The 5,543-nt window shown below is 54.9% G+C and overlaps 1 protein-coding gene across 3 annotated transcripts in view; it reads left to right on the plus strand.

The window, feature by feature from the left end:
- The window catches only part of PGM2L1 (phosphoglucomutase 2 like 1), a 72,314-nt gene that overhangs the window by 615 nt on the left and 66,156 nt on the right, over positions 1–5,543 (plus strand). The window lies entirely within an intron of this gene.

Below are 5,543 nucleotides of genomic sequence, written 5' to 3' on the forward strand. Positions count from 1 at the left end.
CATCCCAGGTGGATCTGGGACCATCCCACTGCACTTCGGGCATTATTGTGCCGAACTCACTGCCAAAAGGGTCGCTTTCATAGCGTCACCTGGGTTGAAAGCATCCCTTCCAGGCCTCGCTCAGAGCCCTGTCCAGCCCGACGTCAAATGTCTCCAGGGATGGGGCATCCCTGGGCAACAGTACCAGTGCTTCACTGCGGTTAGCGTAAAAAAAATGCTCCAGCAGGTCCACATCTCTCCTGTGCTGAGGACTCCGCATCTGGACGCAGTGCTCCAGGAGCACATCCCCTCCCTGCCCTGCTGGCAGCCCAGGGTACGGTTGGCTTTAGGGCTGTGAGGGCACGGTGCCGGCTCATGTCCAGCTTCCCATCCACCAGCACCCCCTAGGTCCTTCTGGATGGGGCTGCGCTCCGTCCTTCCATCCCCCAGCCTGTACTGATGGCGGTTGCCGTGACCCAGGTGCAGACCTTGCACTTGGCTTTGTTGGACCTCATGAGGTTCTCAGCCCGCTGCTTGAGGCTGGCTGGGTCCCTCAGGATTTCCTTTTCAGCTGGTTTCTCTAAACATCACGGGCTTAAACAAACACCTCGGGGATGGAGGAGGGGGAGGCTGCCAGTGCAGCGGTGGCTTGGGCTTGTGTCACTGCCTTTCTTAACCTTTTTTTTTTAATGGTGTCTATTTTATAGCGTTTTCAGCTTCATCTTCTCAGGGTCAAAGCAGAAGGGTGTTGTTCAGGCTACAAGGAAATGCTGCGTGCTGGCTGCACGCTGAGCTTTCCGCCGCTTGGAAATGCGTTCTCCTCTCTCATTTCTGTCAGAATTAACACTTGCCATCTGCGCCTTCTGCAGTGGGAGCTGCTGTTGTGAGAAGTGCCAGGGGGGGGGGGGGGAGGGAAGGAGTGAAAAAGGGAGATAGCAGTCATGGTGATGCGCTTGGTAAGCCGGGCTGAACTGCAGTAAGCAGGGTTTTTTTGGATGTAACTTCTGGTTACTGTGTTAAAATGCTTTTCTTAAACAGCTGTCTATGTGTTGATTCTTAAAAGGTACGAACTAGGAAAATGTACAGCTTTTACCAGGCTACCCCAGAAAAAAAGAAATATTCTAATTAAAGCCAGCAGTAGTGAAAAATGACTGTCCTATAAACTGAAACTAGTCAATAAAGCAGCAGCTGGAGAGTCAGTTGGACTGCACCTGCTTGCCCTTGCTAACCTAGGCGATAATCAGGACGCTTCCTACAAGGGTTCTCGAGCCTGTTCATTAGAGAGATGGCAAGGGATCCCGTGAGCTGTGAAAGCTCTCTGAGGTTTGCTGCTTATCAACAACTTGTCAAGGCCTCTGTCTCGCCCGCTTCCCAGCCCCCAGCTCCCCTAAGCCCTAGGGGACTTGCACGGCCTGTGATCAAAGGAAAATCTGTGCGCTGCGTTCGCTGTGTATTTAGCTGTGGGGAGCTTTTGTCCTCCAGCTTAATTGAAAATTACTTGCCGTAATTAATTCTCGGAGCTGTGTTTTCGTCCTGTCTGCTTTGGGCGTATGTGCTCACCTCTTCTAAAAGCCGTGGTTGAGGGGTGGGTGGGTGGGTGGAGGAAAGCTGGCCAGATGGCAATCCTTCTGCTTCTCTTTCTCAGCAGTGCTGCTCATCATCCTTAATGCTTCAGGCAGCTGGCTCAGAGGGGGCTTGCTAACTAAATCCCCCTTCTCTTGCCTGGACTGCTGTGATTGCTTTTTCCTTTGAGATACGGGGCACCAACTTTTCTCCAGTCCTCATTCATGAGCTGTGTGAACAATTACTCACTTGTATATTCTCTCCCTCTTCATTCACTCTCTGACTTTATTATTGTCCTCCCGCATCTGTCTTGAGTCTCCTGAAGGAGCCTGGCTTGCCTAGAAAGCAATGTTAGAGCAGTTGTCTCTGAGAAAACCGCTTCTGTTGAGAGCAAACGCTGGAACTTGGGCCTTGACTGTAGCAACATGCTGGTTGTGAACGGCTGAGGTTGGAAGGAACCTTAAAGATCACCTGTTTTAGGTGGCCTTCGAGGGGCAAGAACGTGCTGTGTGAAAATGGGGTGCGCTCAGCGCGGTGGCCAAGCATTTGTCATGCACAGCAGCAGAGGAAGCTTTCGGTGCATCCTCAGGCTGAGGATCAGATCATGGCTTAGCAGCCGGTGGGATTTCAGAGGGAGAACACCGTGCTGAAGATCTTGACCTACTCAATCAAAAACACGACCTCAAGGAAAGATTCACAGCCGTGCCTGCAAGGTTGCACTAGCACACGAAGGAGGAGTAGGTAACTGGTGCCTTCCTCACTAAGTCCTCGCGCTGTAAGAACGAAGCTTAAGCACAAGCTGCCAGCTGCTGGCTTATTAATTAGCACTGCGGGGTCACTGACGGGGATCATGTTCCCCGAGCATGCTCAGCGTAGCCCAGCTCTGCCTGAAGTCAATAAAGCTATGCAGGAATGTTTACATGCGAAAATGCTCCTAGGCTGCGCGGGAGTCGGCCTGGGAGAAGATGATGTTACACTGGTTATTAAAGGGGTGTGGGAGCATGGCACAGGGAAAAGTGTGATATGTCCTAGTTGTCCAGCAGATGGTGTGCAGGCAGGTCTGTGCACGAAGCCATGGGCTCACTGTTGGTGCAAGGGGATGAGGTTGTGGTGGTGGTGGTGGTGGTGGTGGTGTTCTTTCCTTGAGGGTCAGTTGTAGTTTCTGTGAGTTCTAAGGTGTTGGAAGAGGAAATGGTTGTGGTTATCCCAGGCCAACAACCTGCTCCCATCCCTCAGCTTGCAGTAATCTTTTTTTCATACAAAGCCTTTAAAGTGAATGCCTAAGAATAAAAATGGGGGGGGGGGGAAATCCAGAAGGTGGCCACAAATGAGAATATAATTATGGAAGAATAAATCAAAGGAGATGAGGACAATAAGGAGAACCCCCCGTAGGTGCCCCAAAAAGATGTCAGAAAATAAAAGAAGCAGCAGCCAAGAGTTTAACGAATCAGGAAGTCTATTTCAAAGGTTTATACATTTCTTTTTTTTGATTCTCTGATGAGTTTGAAAGCAAGATGAGTGGAGTGCAGCTGCCGCTGTCTGTGGATGGCATCCGTGTGTGTGGGTCCGTGGTGGGGTGCTTTGGTGGGGGGTGCTGGGCAGCTGCCTGTGTGCATGCGGTGCGGATCCTGAGGCTGCCGGTAGGAGCACGGTGCGGTGCAGAGCGGGGCGTGTGCTTTCCTCATGCTTGGGTGGGAGCCTTGTCCAGGTGCAGACACGGGCTGGTTGGGAGAGGCTGTGGTGGTCTGTTTGCNCTGCAAGGCAGGTGGGAAGGAAGAGAGGAGCAGCCGCCTGCCCTGCTGCCCTGTGCTGCCCTCCCCTGCACAGCCCTGCTCACCAGGTTGCTGGTCTGCCAGCCATTTCCGTGGCCGTGTGGGGCTGCCTGTGTCCCCAAGCCGGTGTAGAAACAGGCACCGCAAGCAGCAGGTCCTGTCCTGGCACCTGCAGTGGGGCCAGGGCTGAGCAAAGCAGCACAAAAGATTGGGACGGGGCAGGGGGATCTTGGGGAGCTTTGCGGGTGCTGTAGGAGCCAGGTGGGATCTAGTTTGGGAGGGACTTATCTGTCCTGTAGAGCGTGGCCCTCTTGCTGGGAGAGGAATGCAGGTGAGGACAGGAGCGTCTGGCCGTCCTGCTGTGTCCCTGTCCCCGTGTGTGGCTGTGAGGCAGAGGAGGAGCAGCAAGGCAGGAGCAGCCGCCATCCATCGCCATGGGCTGCTCCTGCCCGCCACAGCCCTGGCTCACTCGGGCACTGGTCGGCGATCTGAGGCTGGCCCTGCCCTTGTCGTCAGCATTCCGTGCTGCTGTGACACCAAGNTCTGCAAAAGAGAGAAGTAAGAAAGAAGCAGGTGCCCTGTGCTGCCCTCCCCTGCATGGCCCCTGCTCACCAGGTTGGTGAAGGAAGAGGACTGAGCTCTGGGACTTTTGGTCATCTGGTGGCATGTGTGTTGGGCTTTCCATCTGCAAGGCAGGTGGGAAGGAAGAGAGGAGCAGCCGCCTGCCCTGCTGCCCTGTGTTGCTCTCCCCTGCATGGCCCTGCTCACCGGGTTGCTGGTCTGTCAGCCTTATTTATAGCTGTATGGAGGAGCTTGTGTCAGCATCCCTGGTTGACATGGCCTCTCCAATGCATAGGTCCAATGTCAGCACCTGCAGTGGGGCCAGGGCTGAGCAAACAAGCCCCAAACACTTGGGTAGGAGCATGGGAATCTTGGGGACCTTCCAGGGTTCTGCTGTAGCAAGACAGGCTGCAGTATGGGGGTGACTTAGCTTTCTGAAGGAGCATGGGCAGCATTGTGGAGGGCTGAGCTCTGGGACTTTTGGTCATCTGGTGGCATTTGTGTAGGGCTGTCCATCTGCAAGGCAGGTGGGAAGGAGGAGAGGAGCAGCTGCCTGTCCTGCTGCCCTGTGCTGCCCTCCCCTGCACAGCCCTGCTCACCAGGTTGCTGGTCTGCCAGCCATTTCCATGGCTGTGTGTAGGAAGGGGCACCGCAACCAGCAGGTCCCATGCTGGCAGCTGCAGCGGGGCCAGGGCTGAGCAAAGGAGTCTAAAATGCTGGGGTGAGGGCAGGGGGATGTTGTGGAGCTGCCAGGGCCTCTTAGGACTAGAAAGGTCCTGTTTGTGTCTGACTTATCTGTCGTGTACAGCATGGAGAGCAGTTAGGGAGCTGAGGACAGGCGCGTGTCCTTCTCTGGTTCCATCTTTGTGCGGATGTCCATCTGCAAGGCAGATGGGAAGGAAGAAAGGAGCAGCCTGCTGCCCTGCTGCCCTGTGTTGCCCTCCCCCGCATGGCCCTGCTCACCAGTTAGCTGGTCTGACACAGGTTTCCTTGGCCATTTGGGGTCATTGTGTCAGCAACGCCACATTGACATGGCCAGTGCAGTCAGGTGGTGAGGTGCCAGCAGCTGCAGTGGGGCTAGGACTCAGCAAAGCAAAGTGAAAGGCTTGGGGCAAGAAGAGAGGGAAGGTGGGGAGCTTCCATGGCTGTGTAGTCTCAAGGGAGGCTATGGTATGGGGCTGACTTACCTTTCTGAAGGAACATGCGCAGCATTTTGGAGGGCTGAGCTCTGGGACTTTTGGTCATCTGGTGGCTTTTGTGTAGGGCTGTCCATCTGCAAGGCAGGTGGGAAGGAGGAGAGGAGCAGCTGCCTGCCCTGCTGCCCTGTGCTGCCCTCCCCTCCATGGCCCCTGCTCACCAGGTTGCTGGTCTGCCAGCCATTTCTGTGCCCATGTCTGGAAAAGGCCACTGCAATCAGCAGGTCTGGTGCCAGCACCTGCAGTGGAGCCAGGGCTGAGCAAAGGAGTCTAAAATGTTGGTGGTGAGGGCAGGTGGAACTTGGGGAGCTGCCAGGGCCTCTTAGGACCTAGAAAGGTCCTGTTTGTGTCTGACTTATCTGTCGTGTACAGCATGGAGAGCAGTTAGAGAGCTGAGGACAGGCGCGTGTCCCGCTCTGGTTCCATCTTTGTGCGGATGTCCATCTGCAAGGCAGATGGGAAGGAAGAGCGG

The sequence above is a fragment of the Numida meleagris genome, chromosome 1 (genome assembly GCF_002078875.1).
Source record: "Numida meleagris isolate 19003 breed g44 Domestic line chromosome 1, NumMel1.0, whole genome shotgun sequence".
Taxonomy (NCBI): Eukaryota; Metazoa; Chordata; class Aves; order Galliformes; family Numididae; genus Numida; species Numida meleagris.